This window comes from Ciconia boyciana, chromosome 6, assembly GCF_034638445.1.
Source record: "Ciconia boyciana chromosome 6, ASM3463844v1, whole genome shotgun sequence".
NCBI lineage: Eukaryota > Metazoa > Chordata > Aves > Ciconiiformes > Ciconiidae > Ciconia > Ciconia boyciana.
Window position 1 is genome coordinate 32280687 of NC_132939.1, and position 25087 is coordinate 32305773.

General features: G+C 38.7%; 1 protein-coding gene across 13 annotated transcripts in view; it reads right to left on the minus strand.

Annotated features, from left to right (window-relative positions):
• SIPA1L1 (signal induced proliferation associated 1 like 1) overlaps window positions 1-25087 on the minus strand; it is a 224970-nt gene that overhangs the window by 162429 nt on the left and 37454 nt on the right. The window contains exon 4 of one of the 13 annotated variants that reach the window (XM_072864225.1): window positions 3669-3866. The exons of the other annotated variants lie outside the window; for them this stretch is intronic. The gene's annotated coding sequence lies outside the window, so the exon portion shown is untranslated. The remainder of the gene's footprint in view (window positions 1-3668; window positions 3867-25087) is intronic. 13 annotated transcript variants of the gene reach the window in all.

Below are 25087 nucleotides of genomic sequence, written 5' to 3' on the forward strand. Positions count from 1 at the left end.
CTTCATAGGTTAAAGAGGCTGGTGCCTTAATAAAAACATTTGACAATGTCTTTTAGCAATCAGAGTACTGAACATGTAATGCATTCAATAATTCTATTAAAAAATACTTGGAGAATACTGCTCCTGCGCTCACATCTGCAAAGCTGCCTTCTTACACCTATCTAGGTCTAAATCCTCAAAATACAACCTTCACTCAACCTCTCTCATATTTAAGCATTACTTTAATGCAGAGTAAGTCTCAACAACACTCTTGGAGTTAACAGTCTCCAATGACTCTACGGGTTTGAGAAGGAAACACTTACAAATTCCTGGTTGTCTTATATTGCAATTTTGATTAAACTTCCTTTATTCGTTTGAAGACAGAAAGTGAAAGTTTAGTAAACTTATTAACCAGGTCACAGTCAGACTGGCATAAACTTTACTATGCTAATCACAGAAAAACAAAAGCTATACTAGCATACTGGATTTGCATGGGTTACAGAAGACATTGTTCAACGTCACAGGCCAGGACTAATCCATATTCTGTGTATAACTTCCTTAATGGAGTCTTCAAGCATTCCTCCTTATTGCACTTTTGTGAAACAAGAATTATGCCATTTCAGAGAGACGTAACCAAGGTAGGCAAGCTGAGTGTCAGAGGGTCTCTTGTTGGGCACACTCGGGACCCTCAGGGACTCCCCAGGGCAGCCAACCCACAGCCCAGTACCATACACTTCCATACATGCGAGTTAACTGTCACCGCTATGGAATCGTACTCCATTGTGCGCTACTGCATTTTAACAAGATTTCAGCTAGTCCTCCAATTACTCACTACTGGAAAGGGGCCATCTTAAAAAAAAAATCCCCACTGCACACTAAGGCTTGTCTCCCCAAAAGGATATATTTGCCTAAAAAGAAACCACACTTGGACACGTACATCCAAGTGGCACACAAAATCCTAGTTTTGCCCTTCAGGGGTTAAACTGTTAGAGGGTAATGCCATGCTTATGTTAGCCTGGAGCAAGCGGGAGCTGGAGAGGACAGGAGTCTTGGCTTTTCCCATTCTCTGTCCTTTTACATGCTGTCACCAACAGCTGGCTGGTGACGTGGTGAACCAGTTCAAGAGGGCCAACTCAAATGGAAGCTGAGATGTCTTCATTGGCAGGTCAGCTTTAACAAAAAGCAGTTTTCAGTCAAGTTTGCTGAATGGCTACCAGAATGCCCGTGCCAGAAACAGGCTACATGGAAAAGTGCAGGGGAGTACAAGACCACAGTTTTCAGCAGCAACTGAGTCAATTCAGGCTGGATTGAAATTGCCTGGGGAGCTAAATATAATCATCTGCATTTCCACAAGTCATCTTCCCAAGCTTCTCTTCCTGTTGAGAATTTTTATTATCTTATGCCCAACAACACCTAAACCAGGAAGTCAGATCTGGGTTTTCAAATAAGATCCTCTTCCATCACACCAGCAGGTACACCAGGGCCTAATCCAGCACATCCAACACACAGCCAATAAACCAGAGCCTAACAGAAGTACATCTCACATAGATCAAGAGGGCTGTGATCCACATGAAACAATTAATACAGACACTGCTAGTCAAAACTTCAGGAGGGGGGTGGTAGTACTGGTTATAAAGGGTAAGTAAGCACTTCTCAGATCTGAGACAGTGTAATTGATCCCCCCCCGTGTACTTTTTTCTTTAAATCAGTAGATCCAAGTCCTGTAATATATGAACTAAGACTTACTATGCATTGAGCTGACCATCCACAAAATGACTGCTCACGAAACGGTCTAACGACTTTCACCTTTAAAAGATGTTAAACTATATTTTATCTCCTAAAAACACCCCCAATATTAATTTATAAAATATTTTATACATTTTTATATGAATTCCATTAATATACAATTCTAATATACTATTCCAAATAACTTCTAAACCTAATATACTTCCAAAAGAAAAATACCTTATATAGAAAGCCATGAAATAATGATACAAGTGACATGTTCAGCAACTTTCAAATTGGATTATAAGCATAATTGTCACACGTATACGGCATACTAACTGTAAATATCTAATACATTTTGCTCTAGGGAACAAATGTATGTTTTTAAAACAAGGCAAATCAAATAGTATTAAGGATTTTTAATTGTCTGTGACCTAGCAAGGATAACTAGTATACTTCTCACTGGGTATCTTTCTTACTGATTGAAATACCAGTAATTTCCCTGTAGACTGAAGCATATATTATCAAATGACTACTATGCCCTGAAGAGGCCATAAATTAATAATGGTATGCAGTGACTTGATACTGTACGAGGGGAGGGGGAAGGTAGAAAAGGAATACACATTATGTCAGCGAATTGCAATTCGCTTCTAAACAGTTTAATATGCCATCACCAATTTGACCAGCAACAGACAGAAGAAACAGGTAAATGACTTGCAGGCTCCTGTGTGAAGATACACAGCTCAAAGTTACCATCCAAGTTACATCATGTCAACACCCTAGTATCTAGAAGTCATCATTAGCTCTGAAGTTAGTGACAGCAAGTTACATTTTTAAGAGTGACTTGGCTTTACAAAGGGAAGCAAACTAATCTCTAAATTTTAAGCCTTCTAATATAAAGAATTGAGAGCATAGCTGCTGCAGTAACAGAGATACAGAAGGCCATCTAAGCAGCAAATACCCTTTACCAGGGAACCAGAAATCTGAAATACATACACATGCAGACACCTATACAGTTCTATACTCATCTGTGCTCCAAAAGAGAACGATAGAGGGAGAAAGACAAAACCAGGTATGCAGAAAACAAAAAAATTAGCAAAAAAGCAATGTTTTCGTATTTCAAAGTTATAGCAATATAGGATTCAGTTTAACAAGCATTTGAAAACATTCTATAAGTACACTCAATAGAGGGCTCACATCAGCAAGAACCATTACTTATACTTCAGAAGTGACATGTATTTGAAGGAATTTGACTGTCATGTGTACCAAAAGAGAGTATGATAGGTTTAGTTAAATTAATTATTGGTGCTTCAGAAGAAAAGATACCAGGACACCACAAACACTATGCAAGTGAAGAAAATACTGTATTTCTTTATTAGATGCAGTCACAGGGAAAGACCTGGAAGTGTAGCTTACATGGAAAAGAGCATCCCAAAGACTAAGTTATCGTGTAAGCTAACAGGTCCCAGGAAAAAAAAAAAGAACAAACCTTCAGACTCCTGCCTTACCTTACTCCAATGTTAGGTGCTCACAGCAGCTTATTCCAGGAGATCTGGCCAGAACAGAAGACTAGATTCCAGGAAACAGGCAGGGATCGTACATTATTCAGATAGAAGGGGCACTTGGGGGCATAGTAACGTGAGAGATACTTTAAAGAAGTAGTGATCTATGTAGAAACAGGGCATTAAAGATACTAAAAAAGATCTCACCATTGCGATAGAAGTTACAAATCCAGAGGGATCAAGAAAAAAATAGGTATTTTAGGTGCAAAGACTATAGCATATTAAACAAATTGACCCTCAAATCTTTTAAGTTCTTCCTAGTTTGTTGCTTATACTTTTAACAACTTTTTCGAAATGTTTCATATCCAGTGCTTGATGATGAAACAGCACTTGCTTTGTTCTGTTTTAAGGGCAACAAATGCAGGGAGTTAGCACTGAGGACCTCTATAAAGCACAAGATACCTGATGAACTTTGTAAACTCAAATGCAAACTTTGCCAAAGAGATCCATGTCCGATCTTCTGGTTACATGCTTTTGGCAAGAAGAATGCTTGACCTTCGTGGCTAGACAGAAGCTGCAGCTCAGCTGTGGTCTCAGTTCTTGCTGGAGGTGACGCACTCAGTACATCTTGTAGGAAGAGCACTATCCAATTTCACCATTCTGGAACAACGAAGTTTCTTTCAGATACCTTTTGCTTACATTTGTAAACCCACATATAAGTCTATTCATGCACAAGACACTAACGAGTCAGTCCAGAAGTGGTGGATGTTTGCGTTTCAGATGCCCCAGACATTTCATTCACAGCTCTCATTTGCACCCAGCTGCATTCCACAAGGCCACTGCTGCCCATATACACAAATCTACATTACGTTCATATAACCAAATATACATTACGTTGACTTAAATCCATACTCAGTTCTAGCTTTACCAGATTTCCTAAAATGTAAATAAAATGCACACTGCCATCTTCCTTTTTACCCACAGAATAAAACAGAAACATTCAATAAATGACTGATTTTTGGACTGATGATTGCAGGACACTGCTGCAGCTCATTTCTATTGACTCTTTTTTCCATTTGGGGAGGTGAAAGAAGGGAAATAATTATTTGAATTATCACGCAATCCAATCAGTTTTACTCACATATGTGCATTAATATAGGCATTACTGTCACAGTAGGGAAAAAGGCTGAATATCAACAAGAAGTTAAATCACACAGGATTATTTTAGCATCAGACTGACTGCATAATTCTAACCTTTAATCAGAAATGTAAAAAAATACATCAATTCAAAATGCATCCTTTTGCCATGCAGTAGCCAGTGATCATGGTCTTTTATTCCATGAGCTAAGCAGAAAAATCCTAAAACTAAAACAAATACTAAAATCATAACAGCAAATACTGGATTTGGTGGGCTTTGCAAGCACCATAGCTTGATATCACATCTAGAGAGTACAGAAACTGAATGTATAAGGTATGAATACATTAAAGCCTACGGAGTTGGACAAAGAAAGCAAACAAAAGTATTGTTTCTAATAATATAGAAATAATTGGGGAACTCTGGTAGACAATGGTAGTTAAAAAGTGAAGTTCCAGGTGACTTTACATACACTTTACTCAACATAACTAGAATCTCATGTTACCAGGCATGCCACCCTGCCTGGCTTTACACATCTGCAGCAAGGCAAAAGTTGCATTTACCAAAATTACTTCTAGTTGTATGACACAGATATCTGTGCCTCTGAAGCTTTATGCCTACCACATGATCTTGCCATTACCAACCAAGCCACTGGTGGAAATAATGCATTGTAAACCAAGCAGGAATTTGGAAACACTTGAACACATGTAAGAGAAAAGAGAAAAGAGACAAGAAGTGCAAAGAAACAATTCTGCAAACCAAGCTCAAGGAAAAAAATCTTATCCAGTATCAAGGGGAATGCTAGAGTTTAGAGATGAATTTGTACATTGCAATGTTTCTATAAATATCTTCTTTTGGACAAAGTGTCTGGTCTTTCTTTCCAATCAACTTATAACATGATAAATGCTATCATCTTAAGAGGTACTCTGAGCTCAGAGAAAAAGAGGACAAGCCTGAAAAAAGCAGGTTAAATTGGAGCATGTTGTGAAACAGTACATGGAGACAGATACTTGCTATGTAAGTGTGAAGACTAAATAGTAGATAAGTCCTCCTGCTTTTAAGAAAGTGCTCATAAAAGGTATGCCCCAAGAAACTGTCCTGGTTTCGGCTGAGATAGAGTTAAATTTCTTTATAGTGGCTGGTATGGGGCTATGTTTTGGGTTTGTGCTGAAAACAGCGTTGATAATACAGAGATGGTTTAGTTGTTGCTGCACTGGTCAAGGACTTTTCAGCTTCCCGTGCTCTGCCAGGTGCACAAGAAGCTGGGAGGGGACACAGCCAGGACAGCTGACCCCAACTGACCAAAGGGCCATTCCACACCACATGACGCCATGCTCAGTATATAAAGCTGGGGAAGAAGAAGGAAGGGGGGGACATTTGGAGTGATGGCGTTTGTCTTCCCAAGTAACCACTACGCGTGATGGAGCCCTGCTTTCCTGGAGATGGCTGAACACCTGCCCGCCCATGGGAAGTAGTGAATGAATTCCTTGCTTTGCTTTGCTTGCGTGCATGGCTTTTGCTTTCCCTATTAAACTGTCTTTATCTCAACCCATGAGTTTTCTTACTTTTGCTCTTCCAATTCTCTCCCCCATCCCACCAGGGGGGAGTGAGCGAGCAGCTGCGTGGTGCTTAGTTGCCAGCTGGGGCTAAACCACAACAGAAACAATCATCACTTTTTTGAACATGTGACCTTTATAAAAGGTTAGATTTCCAGGTCTTGTGAGAAAGGGTAAGTGAGGAAACTTTGCACTGAGCTTCTGAAACAGGCAAACAACAACAAGAATTACACAGCATTCATGTGTGAATATAAATTAAAGGCTGTTGCAGGTTTTTGGCTTTTGTGGCTGGTAGAACTGGTCACTCAGCTTATGCCAGATTAAAATTAAATAAAAGCTTCAGGTACAGATAACTTCCCTGCTTTGCCATGAGGGAAGCCAGCGCCTCAAGAGCCTTGCCAGTTGCTCTTCACAGTTCCACTAACATCTCAAAACCAGACCAGAACACAAAGTGTCAACAGTTCTCAAACTGGCTACCAGAAACAAGACCAATTCAGGTTATTTTCTACCTATGAAACCATAGGTAACAACGCTACATAACCCTTGACAAACTACCACTTTAAAACCTTATAAAATCTAGATTTAAAACAAACAAACAAAAACAACCACACAACAACCACCACCACACAAAAACAACCAACCACCCAGACCCCTGCAATGCTCATGAGTAATTTTACTTATGGGAATATTCTTGCTGAAGCTAACTGGACTGTTCACAAATACATGCTCTCGTGTTGTTACAATCAGGAACTAACATTATCCTCAAGGCAGATACCTTTTCTTAGAAAACATAAAAAAAACCCCTAACTTTAAGTGACTTGTCCATGATCTTAAAACAAGTTGGGGAGGGGGATTTCCAAAATAAACACGTTCATGCAATATTCATCTGCTCATCCATTTGTATTACACAAGTTGACTCATTCATTTTAAGCAAATATTAAAGGTGACTATAAAATTAGCATATTGGAATTTGAACAAGGAAGTATGCACTACCTATAAAACATCCCAAACCCCTCCCAAACATACCTGTAAATCAATAGACAATAAGCAAAAATATGTATCCCTGACTTGAGAAAACTCACATGAAGTTTTATTTTGCCAACCTGTTCACAGATGTTGTCTGGAGCACCTTTAACATATTCATTCATTCATTCCTAATACATTGTTCTAGCTATTCCCTGCTTTTAATTCCAGTTGAGCTTTGCTGCTGACTGTTAAGGTAAAATAAAATTTCTGCTAAACTGTATAAAGTGGAAAATATTTTAAAACAAAACAATTTTTTTTTCCTGTTTAGTCAAAGGAAAGCATCTTTGCTTTGGGTCAGCCCTAGATAATTAGAAAATTATAGAACATTAGGAATTCAGAATGACTTTCAGGTAGTCTGCTCAGGAAATTCTGCCTATTCTCAAAGAAAAAAAAGAAAGGTTGCTGTTTTATAGCTAAAAATCAGATACTTTCATGGTGAGTTTTCCTCTTTTTTCCAACAGTGCTTACATTGTACTAAGACAATGGAATTTAGTCACACCTGACAAGAAGTATCTTCAGAGATGCAGCCAAAAGTGTATTTGCAGGACAGAAAGTCATATTCCCAAAATTAGCTATTTCAGGTAAACAGCAATGCATAAACAGGGGTGTGCAAGGAATAAAAGAAAGAAACTTATCAGCAACTGCACTGCAATGTTGTTTCTGCATTACCACTATCATGGAATACACAATCACCCATTCCTCAGTACTAACAAGCTCTATATAATACATAAAAATATTCCCAGGATGTCCCAATTCTGTATGCAGGAAAAGACTGCACAAGCTGTTTATCGAAATCTCAATGTTCTGTAGTAGGATTCAAACTGGTGAATCTACCAGAAGACATTATCTGTAAGAAGATACATTGAGCATAAAACCTACCTTCCCATTTTATTGCACTCCGTTTCTTTAAACCTAGAGCAGGAATGCAAAGTCTGTTTTTACTTGAAGGTGTATTTTCAATATAATCTGCCTCCAAATTTGAAATACTAAAGGAGAAATGCAATACACTGATTTTAGCTACTTCAATTAAAGCATCGGTGGAAAATCCCATCCCAATCCTATTTAAAAAAAAAAAAAAACCCACCACAACATCTCAGGCATATTGCCTAGTTTTTCCTTTACAAGCATGATGTTTTGGGAAAAAAAATATTAATAAGTACACAAATTGAAAATGAAAAACTTAGAGTGCAGTCCAAGGAAAATATCACCCTGTCTAAAAAACAGTGTATGGTAGGTCTTTCACGAAAGGCTGAAACCTTCTAACTTGTTTTGCCAATATAAGAGAGCTCTTTTATAACTGTTAACTGACAAATGATGCAAGAAACATCTCTTCCCTTCCCCATCTAAATCTCTTCTGGCTGAACTGAGAAATCCACTAGCTATAACAGAACGAAGTGAGCAGCACTCTTTATTGCTTGAAAACAACTTTCGCATGCCTCTCAAGTAAGATTAAATTTATCAATAAAAAGCTCATTTTCAGTGATGCCACACTGCTATTGGTCCCAGGTATATGCTCAGAGATAAGTATAGGTCCACTAGTGTGGCATAAGAAGGGCTAATGCAGCCCCACCAGGATCACCAGGGCAGCTGTTTGCTCTGGCTCATGTATGCACAGCTGCACCTCTCCCTCTTCTCTCCTAGCAGGCAGCTACACCCAGCCCTGTATAAGATTCAGCTGAATACCACTGTAGTTAATATTTTCAGGTTTGGGGTATTTTTTTTCCCCCTGATAATTGATTTCAGATTTTGCATTTGTAGAAGATAACTGAAGTTCCCTTTTGAGTCCAACGGTCCAGGCAGCTAAGGGTAAAAACAGATGAGCTAGGAGATATTCTTCTATTCTAAGATAAACTAATGAAACATCATGAGTAGGAGTTATAAACCCCTGATACTCCCTCAGCATACACCCTGGGTGTGCCCATCACATCAATCAGACCTGGCACTCCCTATGGTTGCAGTTCTAATCTGAAATTCAAGAGCAAAATTGTTGTGGTTGGACAGAAATGAGGCAACAGAGACTGCCATATTCATTTTTCTCGCCTCACCCTTAGAAGATTTTGGAGCAATGATGGAGCTGTAGGAAGTGGTGCATGAGTGCTCCTAACTGCACCACAGGAAGTTCCCTCTGGTGTGTCCCAGAAGTGGAACGTCCAAGGCACACTCAGACAGATCTCTTAATTGTTTTTGTATATTCAGACCTTGATTTTTAAATAGTCAGAATTTCATTGAAGCCATACCCTGTCAGTTAGCATGGAACCTATTCACAGTATGTTTTAGAGTAAACAGATGAGTCACTGAAATCATCATGTTCCTTGAGATTGTTGTGCATTTCAAATTCCGTTCCTGTTCATAAGAAAAAGCAAACAGGTTAGAGAGACAAATAAATATAACTGTTTGACCACAAATAAACCCATGCCTAGATATGAAGTGCCTGTATTTCACTCTTATTTTAAAAAGTAAACAGATCTCTCAGAATGGAGATTTAAATACTGACTGCTGTGGTCCTTCTAGCATCCTTTACATCCTTTAAATCAGTATCTACATAAGAATTCTAGTGATCAAACTACAAAAGTGCAGGTGATGGAAATAAGCCAATAGATTTGGATTGTGATAACCCAAAAAGCAGGCTAGTTAGTGCAGAAAACTAGCTTGAAGCCTCCACCAACTTCAGATTCTTTCCATGCACTGTCATACTATGGATTATTTTAACTCCAGTATCACTTGGGATTTTGTCCCTAATGCCGAGAAATCCTGCTCTTCTCCATTTAGGAGTAACCTAAAATGTGACCTTATTTTGCTCATACCCAAATTACTATGACCATTCTGCCATACTATTGTAGATTTCTTTGTTCTGCTTGCCTTTCTGCATCCCTCTGAAAAAACCTTACACAACAGTCTCTATCCCTGCATATGCTATTGCAGTGTTGTATCCCTTGTAACACATGGTAAGTAAGAACACACACGGAGAAAAAAAAGCACATTTAGACTGCAGAGGAAACAGCAACAAGACATGCCTTTCACCGAAAAGAATGGCAAAATGCTTAAAAGTGACAGAACTCATTTAGAAAAGGTTCTGAGCTACAGAGCTACAATAAGGCTAACTTCTAAGGCAGACAAACTGGGTTTGTAGATACTAAAGAAAAGGGGTGGAGTTTTTGTGTTCTGGTCTTGAAGACCTTAAACACCATATGGCTTTAGTTGTCTGAACTAGATACTTTGCAAAATTCTCAGTGATCCAAGAGGTCAGTCTAGCCCCCAACCCCAGCACAAGTCTAAATGATTGAGTGTTTCAATGGTATTACCAAACTTCAGCCCACAAATGAATAATCTGCAGGACAAACATACAGCCCATCCATAACAGAAACAAGCCAAAAAATTTTGAAATGCAAGTATACAAAGATATGTTTCCTTGGGAGATAGCGGCATTCTGTAACGAGGATACCACAGGGCAGCCCCTCACAAAAGGGGCAATTTGATTTGCAATTGCAAATTTCAGATTTCTGAATATTTCCTAGGAAGAAGTTTTGCCAAAATGGGAAATTCAACACAATGGCTTTATTTTAAGGTGTATCTTAATCAAAAAACTGACTAGAACACCCTGGAACTAACACACATTTTCTTGGGGGGGAATTGCACATTTCTTTTTCAAAAGCATGTCTGACTCTAACACAAAGGACTGCAAGAAGCCTTGACAGTAAGAACCTCACTGAAAAGAGGGAAGAATCAACAGTTTGAGAACTGCCTCATTTGGAAAACGACAGAAAATAACCTCTTATGGAAGGAAAAAAAAGAAGAAAAATCAAACTGAGGACTATTTTAAATATAAGACATCCTGTTTTTATAAAAAAATTTATTGTATCAACCAAAAATTTTACCTACTACATGATGAATTAACATTTAAAGATTTAATTACAAGCAAAAACTCTTTACAATCATTGTCTACATCTCTGGCTTCCAAAGTTATATGAATAGATGGGAATGCAAAGCCCAGTATTACAAGCTTAACATGTATCCACAAATCTATAAAATCTGGATTATGGAAACTTCTGCAATATGCGAGTTAAACAGAACACTTTAGAGCTTTGCCTCAGTCACTTGTAAAAGACAGGCTCCAGAAATGATGTAAAGGTATGATTAAACTTTCCCAGTTATAAACAGACAGGTTCTTTCATCTGGTAACCAAGGTTTGAATCCAGGCTTGGACACCCACATCTGGTCACACAGGGGATGTGCTCTTTCTTACTACTTAAGTTTCAAAGTTTCAGAGCCCCACGTGTTTCCTGGACTACAATTTTATTCCCCATAATATTAGCTAATAGCTCCCTAGAAATACCAACATAAAAGTTATTGCCAAATTAAATATTGTTCTCCAGCTTAACAGCTTCCTTTCTCTTGGAATATCTCTTGGCAGTTACGGTTGACACGGTCACATTTACACACCTCTGGAAGCTAGACAGTCTTCACTACTCCCCTCTGTTGCAAAGGGTAACAAGAGCAAGGGCTCCAGTTTACACACTAGACATGGCAACATAAATTGAAGATTCAGATGGGAATTCCAGCACTAGGCTAAGGTTAAGAACGGCCTTCTGATGGGGCAGTCTCAACCTGATTATTGTAAAAATCACACAATTGGATGCATGTCAAATAACAGAAGGATTCTATAATTTCTTACAAGTCCTTTTTCTAACCAACAGACAAGCCAAGATGGGCAGGAACATCCAGTCTAGTCATTCGACAACAAAGTACAACCCAAAGAAAGAAGCACGTCCTACTGAAACTGGTCTCAACAGAGCGCTTTTCTGGGACACAAGAAAGCCAGTTACTGGGAGTTTCACAGCTCGAGTACTATAGTTTTCCACGTTCATGGTCTCAGGCAATGTACAAGCATGCCCAGACCACCAACCCAGAACACAACTTAGAAACTTACTATTGCTCAAGAACCACTTTTATTTTTATGTAAAGGGAAGCATACTACTACTAAATCAAGACAGAAAGATTTTCTTTTTTCTTTTTATTCCTTTAAATAGTAGACATTACTGCCCTCCTGCAACTACTAAATTACCAAATACTGGGAGCAATCATCCAAGGAATAGCATGGTATTAGGACAATGACACTTTCCAGATAAGTATGTTTAGACCAAAGTTGAGGAAACATTTAGTGAATAATTAAGCATATGATTTTTTACATAAGCAGTCTTAATTTTGACTAGCTGCTCCACCTCTTTTAATAAGAAGAGAGCCAAGCATCCAGGAAAGTTTCTAGATATAGTCAGGTGTTAAGTATCAAAGTAAAGGGGGGAAAAAGGAGTAGTAATTTGGGTAGCTATGAATAAAAAAAACATGTAGCCTACATTTTCATATAATAAATATTGCATATGTCTTACCAAAAGGAAGGACAATATGAGGTCATAAAGAATGAAATGAGTGGTTCGGGTGAAGCAGAAAGAGTGCTAAAGCACAAATAATCTTTAGCCTTGATAAGTCATTCCACAGGTAATCAAAAGTCAATTACTTATTTCAGTTCTCCATTGGGTCTTTCCATCTGTGCATTGCTTTGTAGATAAAGTATCTGCTGTGACTTTCATTCCCAGCACTGAGCAAACCAATGAACTCTGAAGTTCGGTCCCTGCTACATTCTCCACAACTACAGTGGATCCAAAGGTCTTCCAAACCAGTGTCCCAACAAGAGATACCACAGAGGTCCAGTGCCAGACAGCTCTTATAGACCCCAAGAATCCAGAAGCCTCCATTACTCACACAGAAATAAAATGCCAAAATGAATACAGAGCAACGTGTTTACTGGACAGGACAGGAACACCAAACACACTGCTACAGGCTGCCTAGAGAGTTTGTAGAAACTCCACCCTTGGAAACAGTCAATACGTACCTGCAAAAAGTCCTGAGCAACCTGGATTCACTTCATCCTGGCATTGGACTACATGACTTCTAGTGGTCCCTTCAAACCATTATTCTTTTAACATCTTAAACATACTCAATTTTGAATGTCCACATGACAGAAATATATTTCCAACAACCTAAATCTTTCTTTATACTAGCCAGACTATTAGTAAACTCACATGTACTCACTGTCAACACTTTAAAAAGATGAAAATTAGACTACAACAACCAAAACAGTCCTAAGTTTATCGCTACAGTCATTAGTTATGAGTGTTACCATATCAATTGATTTTCCTAGCTTAAACTTACTGCATTACTAACAGATACCTTTTCCATTAGACAGCACCGGTATACATCAGAAAGGCAAGAGCAACATTAGATCCGATTTAATTAATATAAAGTGTTGGACAAGACATGAACAGACAAGAAGAAAATCTAGATCTAAGACTTCTCATTTTCAGGCTCAAGTCTTCCGATTTCTATCATAAGTAATGAGAAAAGCAGTCATTCCTAATTAATTTTCTCCACATTCACTGTATTATAATTTTTCATTACCAATGAAGCGTGCATTTTGTAACATCCGAAACAGAAAAAGACCAAAGCAATTCTGGAAATATGACTTATGCACTTAAATTGTATGCCAAATGTGTACTTTACTTCAGTGCCAAATCACAATACTATTTCAAGATGCAACTATGAATAAAACTCTCTCTGTGCCTTGAGGTGTCACATTTACCATGACCATACACTTCAGCTTTCAGCCATACAAAATTACATTCAAACTGCAAATTCATGGGAATAGCCCATCCCAGAAGGAAAAGATGTTTTGTCAGTACTTGCTCTTCCTCTTAGATAAGATCAGTTTAGTTGCTGTCAAACCTGAAATACTCTTATAGCAGGAGAGAGCTGACCAGTTTGTTTTCCTACTCCCAGCAACAGGAAGAAACACTGTCCGAATTCCAGCTTGTGTAAGTTTCCTCCAAGCAATTAAAATTTTAATTTAACTTTAGTACTACTGAGACGGTCCATGCACTGTTGCACAAAAACTGTATTACCTTGAGTTTTACACTTAAAATCAAGCATAGCTGCTTATAAACCAAGAAAGGCCTAGCCTTTTAAACAATCACTGCATTAATGAACCTGTACTAACATAACTCCTCTCTATCTAGGTAGTTGCATGCTTTATGGAAAGATGCATAATTTCTGATTTATTTTATTTTACTTTTATAATATATATCAGAATAATCAAGTGTGTGTGCATATATATCTGTAGATATATAGATATCTCACAGAAGAAAAAAAAAAATATATATATATATCCTCCTACCCCCAGAATCAAAGCTTTGCTCACTAGAAGAGCAAACACAGCTAGGGAGAGTTATGCAAGGCTTTTAAGTTAGGCAGAAGTATCTTGACCTCTAAAAAGAAAACAACAGAAAGTGTAGCCATGTGAGATTTTGAAGAGTATCCCCTCTGAGGATCTTAAGAGCACAACTATGGTGTTCTTCCGCTAAGTAGGATGGGAAGACCAGAAGAGAGACAAGACCAACATAATAAAGATTTAGGAATAACAACAGTTTTGGAAGCAGGAAGGTACATGGGGAATTTTGCAGTTAGTCTGAAGAGAAAATGTTCCCCCATCTGCGATATCCAGCATATTACCTTGTGGCATGCCTTTTTATTTCTAGTGTCTCTTCACAACAGATAGCCCGGAGAACTAGGCTCTCCAGGCTTTGGAAAACAGAAATAAAAAGCACTCTACTAGGAGTCCTCCTATATACCCTATAGGAGGACCCCTATAGCACAGCCATCCTAAGCACAAAATCCATAGTACAATTGATGCTTCCAGCCATAAGGAGCAGCACAGAATTTCACCTTCCATTTCATGTATCACCGTTTCCTGTGTCTAATTATTACCTCTCTCCCTTTCCATGGCATAACCACTGATGGCCTGAACGTTGGGCACGTATATATTTAAAAGGCACTTGTGCTGAAGTCTCATGGGAAAAATGTTTGTATTACGCCTTTAAGTATGATATCACTTCTTCGAGCACCAAATTCCCCTTTTAAAAATCTATACTGTTATTTCCCATTTTCAAATGAATTACTGAAACCAATGAATATCTTACTTGAAAAAAGTGAAATTAATTTTACTGTATAAACTCTTGTTCCCATGGGTATGAGAAAAAAATACACTAAATGGCCATTTCATTCAGCATTTCTACCTTCACCTTGACCATTAAAGCACAGAATAGAAAGAGCAAGGATAATGTGTTATTTGAGAAGAATCTTTTTATGGAGCTTTGGGTTCAAGGAGGGATTTCCTTCATTCATTCTGTTTTTAAAAATCCATGAAACAGGGCTGAAGCGCCAGCTAATCTTATTTCTTTCAGATGTCAGTTCAGAAATAAGAGGAAAGATTTGCTTTCAACTTTGAGCAGCTTAGCTTGCAGGTCCCTCCCCGAGAGAGGCTTGGCTATTAGTCAAATCCATCCAGCAGCAATGAAGTGCCCAACTCCCCCTCGATGTGCTGATGAAACCCAAGAAACACATTTTATATAATCACAATGGCAAACACCAGAAGAAGGATGTGTGCATGCATAAATATATCACATCATGATTCTCTCTTCTGGTGAGCTACGAAAATCTCATATAACAAGTTATGCCACCTCACTGTCTAAAGGCAGTCTGTCTTCAGCCAGTCAGATGGTAAATTAATGGTTTGACATGCCATACCATACAGATTTCCACAAAAAAACCCCACCACCATCAAGATGATTTAGACAGCAAAGGGTACAAGAGTTATATCTGAATAGTCACAGAGCAATTAAGGAATGTGAACACCATGCTCAGGAACAGCAGCTACATGAAATACAGGGTGTAGCATAAAGTGTTTGATTTTATTGTGAAACACTACTTAGATTTCAGGAATAAGAGTATCAAAATGTTCCTCAAGGGACATAAAAATTCCCTGTGATTGTGATTTTAAAGCACACACAGTAAGAATTAAACACTATTAAATACTTCTATTACCATACTGCATAACAAATTAAATCAAAATAGGACCTACTTTGTATTAGGTGCAGCAAAAACAAAGCCAGTTCCTGAGATAATTACCTAAAGTACTTGTCATACTGCAAGCATTAGGCAATTAATATTGAAACGGCGTTGTCTCTGCCAGAGGGAAAGATGCCATATAGTTAAGGATGTACAAGTTCATTTTCAATTGTGCAACACCTTGTTTGGATTGCTTGTTTCTATCTCATCTGCATAAATTCTGTAAAGTTATCATTTAATTATGCAGTACGCAAATCCCTATGTTTCAGTTGGTTTAAGCCGTTGCAGTCAGAGCGCAGGAATTCATCGTCTCCCTAGTAACGCACACCTGATCCAGAAAAGACTCAGATACACACACAGCAATGCAGGCAGGCGACAGCAATTTCTGGAAGTGACTTTAAAAAGACCTTACCCACCAGTGAAGGAAATCTGCTCCAAACGACAAAATTCATAGCTTCAGCGGTTTTAAGCCCCCTCCACTCCAGCAATGCTCAGAAGTGTTTTCCACCAACCTAAGACAAACTACTGCACCCATCCTTGCTTGATGATGGTAAAAACCAAACCAAATCAACTTTGTAATCACACCAGGAGCAGTGTTACAAAGGAATTTACCTGGGGCTAATTCAAGGCATCCCCGAGAGCTACCTCACCAGTGTGACCTGGTGCTCCTCAAGCACCGCTGCCCGAACGGACCACGTTGCAGGACAGTGCCATCCCCTGCCCTGGCTGCCAAGAATCACTGCAGCTCCAGCTCACAGCCCAATTCCCATACCAGCAGCAGTCGGTGGCCTCATTTTCCCTTTGAGGATGATCCCTGGATAAATACCAACAAATATTGCTGCTAACATTCAGGCAGAACATTCAAGTCCTTAATGTCTCCTGACTACATCTAAAGTTAAGGGGGGGGGGGCGCGGAGGGAGACAGGATGATCAGTCCAGGGCCACCAGGAGATCAAATGCCATGCAACTCCTCATGCTGCCTGAAGGTGAACTTCTTCAGAGCTAACATTTCCCCAGAAAATAAAAGATGCAGCAGGACTGCAATACATTCAGTACATCCAACAGTCCTCTGAAGAGACAGCACCTATTTCTACATATGTAGTTTGAAAAAGAACAGGAATAAGAAATACAGAAGAAGTTCAGATGATTCTGCTCTCTTCTTGGGAAGCATCACACTCGAACACCAACAGACTCCTTTCTAAACTCCCTAGCAAAATAGATATTGCTAACTTTTTTTTTATATGCAAATATCTCACCTTTAATCAGTTATAACAGATCTTCTAATCAAACTCTGTTCTACTACTCAAAATTTGAGTATTTTTTTCAAGAAACAAGAAAACTGTTCTTTCATCATCCAGCCAATTAACTGTATTTTTTTTTCTTAGAAAGGCACAAAAGAATAAAAAAAACATTTATTTCCCAACAACTGGTATACAATTTCTCAGCGAGGCTTCCTCAATTCATCTCTATTATTCCAACTCAGATGTGGGGGGTTTTTTTCCCCAAAAAGGGTGCAGCAGAGTAGGTGTGAAAGGCAAGATATTGATTATGACCACCATTCACGATGTGAAAAATTAACTGTCAGGAGAACATTTAATGAATTAGTTCTGCAAACACATGAAAAATGTTCTTTCAACTCCAATACTCTGAGTATTTACAACCCCCTAAAATTATCCCAAGGGCCAAATTACTTTACAAAATTAATTAGTGAAAAATCCCAGTGAACCCATTTTTAAATGTGTGCAAGAATTATAAAGCGCATTTTTTCCCTTCTGCCCTAAGTAGCAGCTGTCCTATTTATCTTTCAGGCTTTTTACTCCACACTGGGACTGTTCACACACAAACTTTGACAGAAGTGGGAGAACGTATTTTTAAAGAGGCTCAAAAAAAAAAAAAGACTACGTGCTTCCACAGTTTAAGATAAGCATCAGAAAATAACCTTAAAAAGAGCTATATAACTTTCATATTGTTTTGAGCTTATCCTCATAAACACTGTTGGCTAATTGCATTTAACTAGAGAAAGCCAGGTTACCCTCCAGGAAAACAACAGATTAGCCTACGCTTACAAAAAGTGATTCTTTGAACTTCTGAATATATATATTTCAGCTCCACAAAGACTTTCCCTCCCCACCGCCATCTCCCACACAGCCCCCCTCTATAAGGCTCTATTGCCTGGCAAATAAGAAACTAAAATAATTCCCAGCTGGCAGTCATTTGGCCAAGTGATAGCGAATGAAACAACAGGCAATCAAAGTACTAGTGAAAGAGTTTAACAGTTACACTGCTGCAGCACAGTTTTCTCACACCATCTCAGAGTTACACAAAATACTCTGCTAGCCCTGGTGCCATGAAGGCAGGTGGCATTTCCTTGAAGTTATGGCATTTTTATACATGCATACATATATGTAAAAAAATAAACAAACTAGCAAGATTTAGCAATATTCAGATATTTGTGAACCGTAACAACTGAAGCAAAGTTAACACCAGATCCCCAAGTTTTCAAGCTCCCACCATGAGAGAGAAGTGCAATTCCCTCTTCTCACAGTGTCTTCAGTGCTCGTTTCTACCACACTCTCTTGGAGAAGACATTAAAGAACCAATCTGAATGAAACATCATGAGTTAAATCCACAAACACATCCCTAAAGAGATGAAGTCAGATTAATTCAAGCCACAATACCTAATAGTCTGCTATCGCCACAAGCTGTAGCCTGACAGACAACTTCCTTCCCCTCCATGCCCCGTCCTTCTGGGTTACCTCTCCAGTGGCTTAGCTGACCTGCGCAGTGCCAAGTCAGACACAGGCTAACGCCGTGAGAAGGGAGGAACGGGGAAAGAGGAGGTACTGGAGGAGCGCTTATGGAGGGGTTTTCTAATTCTCTCATAATGGAGCTTGTTACTTGTAGATAATAGATATATATTGGCCTCTCTGATATCACTTAGAAGTAAAACCTGACAGACTCCACAAAGCACATATCTGTAAAGAAAAAGGGAACCAACACATACAAAGCTCACACACGCAGGGTTAAAAAAAAAATTTATAAAAAAGCAAGCAGCAATGGTTTTCAGAGCAGAAAGTTAAAACTGCACAAGCCCAGCTTCCACAGTTTGGTTTTTTTTTTTGATAGGTCATTTTTAAAATCAGAAAGTTTCTGACTTACTTTCAGAGGGCACAAATGCAATGTTTCCCAGACTCCGCTGAGTCTCAGGCTTTTGTTCTGATAGTAGCTGCAACTGACTAGCACTCGGGGCCTGGAGTTTAATAAAGAGATTCATTTTTTAAAAGATGGCAATATTAATATTAACTCTCAATTTCAAAACATGGCAAGACTACAAGATGAAATAAAAAGAAGTAACAACATTTCCAAGTGGGCCCAAGAAAGTTTCTAACAGTGAAGAGGAAAATTGGCACATTAAAATTGTATTAATACTACCCACGTTGCTCATGGGGAAAAGCTAGTCTTTCCCTGTTAACACGTAACAAACATTTCATTTTTAAAAGGCCTGTTTGGCGTTATTTGGTACACGTGAATTTTGGCCTACGAAACTGCTCAAGTTTACAAGGAAGCATGCCTTTCAGTATAAACAATTCAGTTTTAAAACCTTATGACTTCATCATTACACAAGAACGATTCTTCTGTCGCACCTTACTGGTTTCATTCCCTGGTTTTATAACATTGCCCGAAGACATCACTGCTGCCCAAACTGAAGTTTGTGGTCTTTTGTCAAGTAGGTGATGCACACAGAGTGCATTTTCTCCTACCATTTTATCAAATATGTTGCTTCTGTTGAACTTCATGAAGGGAAAAAAGTGCAAATAATCCAAAGCAAATTTTGCCTTAAAATTGCTAAGACTGTGAATAATTTACAGGTGATATTGTATTTTCTGTCCATTGTCTTACTTCTGCTTAACCTGGACTCATCCCAGCCGAAAATAATTGCAACTAATTTGTTTCTAGTGCAGTACAGAATCATTTTGTTACACTAACATCAGCTAGACTTAAGCAATATTGACTATGTTAATTGACAAAACTCAACACTTAAATTTCAGCACTGTATCTCTGTTAGTTAACTAAATAAAGCTTATATGAAAACTTCTTGGTTTTGTTTGTTTCCCAGAAAAGGAAAAGGCATGGAGCAAAGAAGCCAAGATTTATAATGGAAATGAACAGGTGGATAAAGTATTTTAATTTCACATAATTTATTACTGTTATAGTTTTAAAAATAGCGAGAGTCAGGAAGAAGGTAGAAAGCTAACCCAATGAAATGGTAAGTGATAAACTTCTAATTGCCTCTTGGCCACCAGCCTCTGAACTTTGGCATCACTGACAATCGTACAATGACTTGAAATATGAGCTGGTAATTACTGTTGGTCTCTGTATACATCAATTCCAACATATCAGCCAAATCTTTCATCCAGAATGAATATGCCTTTTGTCTTCTGTAATTACAGTAAACATTGTCCTGCCACTGACCAAGATTTCCTTACTATAGAAAACTTATATATTTTCACAACTGAGCACTCCGTTTTTCAGTTCCACCAGGAGTAGATTGAATCCATCACAGCTGAATGTACTGATCATTAAGAAAAAGCAGTCCATGTCCTACTGCAACAAAGAATACATTTTAAATTTATTAAAATGTGAATCTACCATGGAATCCTTTTTCACCTGAAAGAAATCTACATCCCTCTCAACCCATTAACCATGCAGGCAATAAGAATGATAGCATAGCAGAAACAGCAGGTCCTGACACCCTGTTACTAATATAATGGACAGGCTTTAAGGAAGGTTTGGAGTTCATTCAAGAGAAAAAACCCTGTTGCTGCTGTTGCCCTGTTGTCACAACCTGAAAGAGATTCTGAATGTAAAGCCTTCTTTACAACAGTTCAAGCCATACCTTTACGGTCTAGTTTACCTCCACTTTCCTCACAATCTCCTCCTTTTTGTTGCATCTTGCATTTTATTTTCTGCAATTACTTGAAAATTCTTGTTTCACCACTCATTTTCCTTGTTAAAAAGAAATGTTTACCCCACATTCTATGTACTGGAATTTATATATCCCAAACAAGTGGAAAGGTGTCTTACATCTTCTTCATACCATAAAGGCCTGCAGAAGTATTGCCAGACACATAAAACATAATGGAGTCATATCTTCTGGAAAAAAGGGTAATGGTGTCTCTTCCAGCTAAATGGTGTCTCTTGCATGCTAAATTAATTTTTAACAATTTTAAGTGCTATTAACACTCTGAAGAAAGAGTGCAGACAAACCTAAAATACCAATGAAACATTTTCATACATATACATAAGTCTAATCCTCTAATTTAGATTTTTGTGAACTAAATCACATGGCCAAAATACAATCTACAACTGCCTACTGGCCTCCGCTTCAACCGCAATACATGTTTAGGTTATAGAATTTCTACCCTTACCCAAACTCCCTCTGAGAAACAGTCTGTGAAACTGTGCCACTGTAATGGAGCTGAATGTTTAGCAACTCAACCAAAATGAGCTTCACTTCAGACAAAGAAAATTTTAATGTGCTAAGGGAGAAGGTGAAGGGTTTGGTTTTGGGGTTTTTTCTTTTTTTCAAGAGGTTCATATACTTGAGCTGCTTCATTTCTTCACCCACTACAAAGACATTGTTTAAATACAGTATAAAAAGTAATATTGCTATGTATTTCTCACAAACACAAAGGCAAATTTCTTGGAGAAAGCAAGAATTTATTGCTCAGTGGCACCAACTTAGGATTTAAAAAGATTAAAAACAAGACCTTTTGGGAATAAGTTAATATTTCTACCAAAGCAACCTGTTTCTTCTCTCAAACTACCCTGATGACAAAACTTCTGAAAAGTCTTCTGTTCATCACAAGCCTCCCACAGGTAAGCTGCCATAAAAGTGATGGTTCTCCATTATTACTGTTTTTCATTATATTCCAGCACTACTACTGACAAAAAATGCTAGCATGCACATTAAATGCTTGCTAGCCACCTACATTCAGCTGACAAACCATGTTATTTCTCTTGCTGAACTCTTGCTGAGGGAAGTACTCCATGGTCAGGACCTTGGTAGGTAAATTTCTAACTTCTCCCACTGGCTTCTGCCTCCAGCATATTATTTGCACCTACTGGGTTCCCTTTTTTTTTTTTTAAACGCCAAAACATTAGAAACAAAAGTTCTTCAAGAAGAATTCCACCCACTCTTATTTCAGATAGCACATTTACCAAATCCGCTTCACTGCCCTGTGGCACATGATGGATGGCAGAGCAGCCATCTCCATTTGGCTGCTGCTTTTCTAAGCTTCTGCAGTGCAGTGTCCTTGGCCCTCCCAAGCAAGTCTTTCCACCACACCCCCAACAAGTTTCCCCAATCCCAGCCCAGGTTCTGTCATCCACAGCTGCCAGCTCCTCAGATGAGCCTGCTTAGGAACTCCTTTTCTGTTGCAACAAACAGCTGGGTGCATGCTAAAGGCAAGAGCGACTAAAAAACTCCAGCCAAGAGGTTACCGTGGTAAATGAAGACCAGAAAAAACAGGGGGGGGGGGGAATCAGTGTCCGAGGTTCAAAACCAATATCCACTCAATTTTAAACTTAGAGGGACAGAGTATTGCTCTACAATTGTATGAAGTTAAGCAACTGGTACTGAAAAGCCTGCAAGCGAACTATTTCATCAGTTACCGGTGCCTTTAAAAAAGCAAAAAAGAAAAAAAAAAAAGAAAAAAAGCAGTAAGTTTTCATGGATTGAGTTGCTATATACCAGCTGCAAATGCTGGTAAAAGCAGAATATGGCAAAAACAGTTTAAATTTAAAAAAAAAAAACCAACACCTAGCCAAAACTGCACACAGATGCCCTACACTTTTTCTTCCTCCTTTTATTAAAAGGTAGATACGCTTCTTTCTTGTTTTGGAGGAGCTGGAGATTAGGGGGAAGCAGCAGAAGAAAAGATGTTTAAATGTAAAGACAGCATTTGAAAAGAACAAAGCCTTAAGTTTTCACAATGCTGTGAGAATTACATTGCCAATTTTTCTCCTCCTACCCTCTATTATTCTGTATGATATAATCACATATTACATACAGTCGTTAATCAAAAGCTTCTCAAAGCTTTTCACAAACATCTAGTTAGGCCCTATAAAAGAAATAGTAGTTTTCCATCTTTCCAAACAAAGAAGAGTCACAGACAGGGACCTGATCCAAGACAACGCCATGTCTCAACCAGAACCTGTGTATCTATTCCGTGCTGCTGTGCTGCCTGGCACTCACCTGGGTGTTCTTTCTGGTCTCCCTCAGAGAGCTCTAAAAACATTTACTATATACATTTAAACACACACTTTAAAACTATTTACCAGACCAATCTAACTGCAGAGAAACTGTTCTTCAAATAAGCTGCAGGGTTTTCTTTGTATTAGGACCAAAGCATATTACACAAAGCATTCTAATTACATCTGAACAACAGTGCTGCTAAAAACCAGTCTGGCTAAAAGAAGCGCTCGAGCCCAGCAATGCACACTAAGATTTGTAGGAACGAAATGTGCCACAAAGGACACTAGCTTCATTGAAAAGAAAGTTAAGATTTCAGCCCCTTCCTTTCCTTGAAAGCACACCACAATGAGAACGCCTGTACAACAAACCCAGGCTCCATTTCAGCAATATTCTGATGAATATTTGGGGCCTTTAAGGGTCCCTTCCAACCCAAACCATTCTCTGAACCACTCTAATATTAATCAATTAACACTACATAAAATGAATAATTGGGAACATCAAATCCATCCCCTCATGTGAAAGCAGTAGTAGACGAAGGTTGTCTTTTGAAAACAAGGCACTTCGCTGTCTTCCTTAGACATGCTATTGTCACCTCTGCATATAATAAGAGACACCTTGGTTGTCATGTTGTGTCCTACAGAGCAGGCTTTTGAAGAACCACCGACTCAAGGCAGAAAAGGAGAGGAAAAACCTAACCAAACCTCACCGTGCAAATCCAGGTCCCCGGCAAACTTGTTTTGTACACGGTCAGTTTAGCTGGAGATATTAATATCCCAAACCACTTGCTTACAGCCAAGGATGATACGGGTGAGACCTGACTTACTAAGGGCAAAATCAGCCAGGCAGGTTAGGCAAAGAGCCACGCCAGCCTATCTCAGACAGACGGCACTCACACAATCCCTGCGGCTGAAACTGGGAAGATGGGGAGGGGGAACTATTTGGTGGGGGACAACCACAGGGCCTTTCTCAAAGCCACCTTTGGTCTGTCTCGATACGGTGTTTTTCTCTGAGAATCTGAGAAGTCATACTGCGATGGCATGCACCAACAGGTGTAGACATCTTTCTCACCTGCGCAAAGGTGTAAGATGAAGAATTGTAGGGTAACGCTAATGAAAGTATCCAACACTTCAAACCACTTCACATCAACCCTCCCACCTTCATAAAATTTTCTCAAGACAGGCAGAAAGTAGTCTCTAATAAAGCTCTGTAGAGACAAACCCCCCTTTTCACCATTCTATAATGTTTTATACTTTAAAAAGAACCACATGCCTAAAAGTAATTTACCAGATATTAAACTTAAAATTAAAAGGCAACACCCTTTTCTTTATGGTGACCTGACAAAGAAGGTGAACAAATTAATAAAACTTCAAAAAACGCATAATAATATTTACAACATTCATTACACTGTAGTCCAAGCTATTATTAAATAGCTAGCATTGCAGCTGAAGATACAATATGCCAACTGAGATTTTAGAAATACTTTTTATAATAAATCAAAATGCAGTTAAAACATGATAAGCCATGAGAAACCCAAGGAAACAAGAAGTATTTATGAACACAAGCATCTTAGAACAAGCCTAAACATCCAGTCCTTCTGTCACTCCTCACTGCTCCTTACCTATTTGCAGGTAGAGTCTCACAATACCTGTAGAAAATACCAACATTCAATTATGAGTGAGCTACTACGCAAAGACAAACCTCTTGCCTCCAGTTCCAAAGCAGGCAGTAGCTTTCACAGCAAATGGTCTGTTATGAATACTTTGGGAGAAAAAAGAAAAAAGAAAAAGAGAGCAGCTAGCACCCTTCCACACCAACACAGAGGCCAGTTAACACTGGATATAGCCCTGTCTGTGCCACACCATCCAAAAGCCACTTTAGTCCTTTTAGCTCTGTGACAAACTAAAGGCCTAGATGCTCCTAAACTGAAAGACAAAACTGAATTCCTAATGCA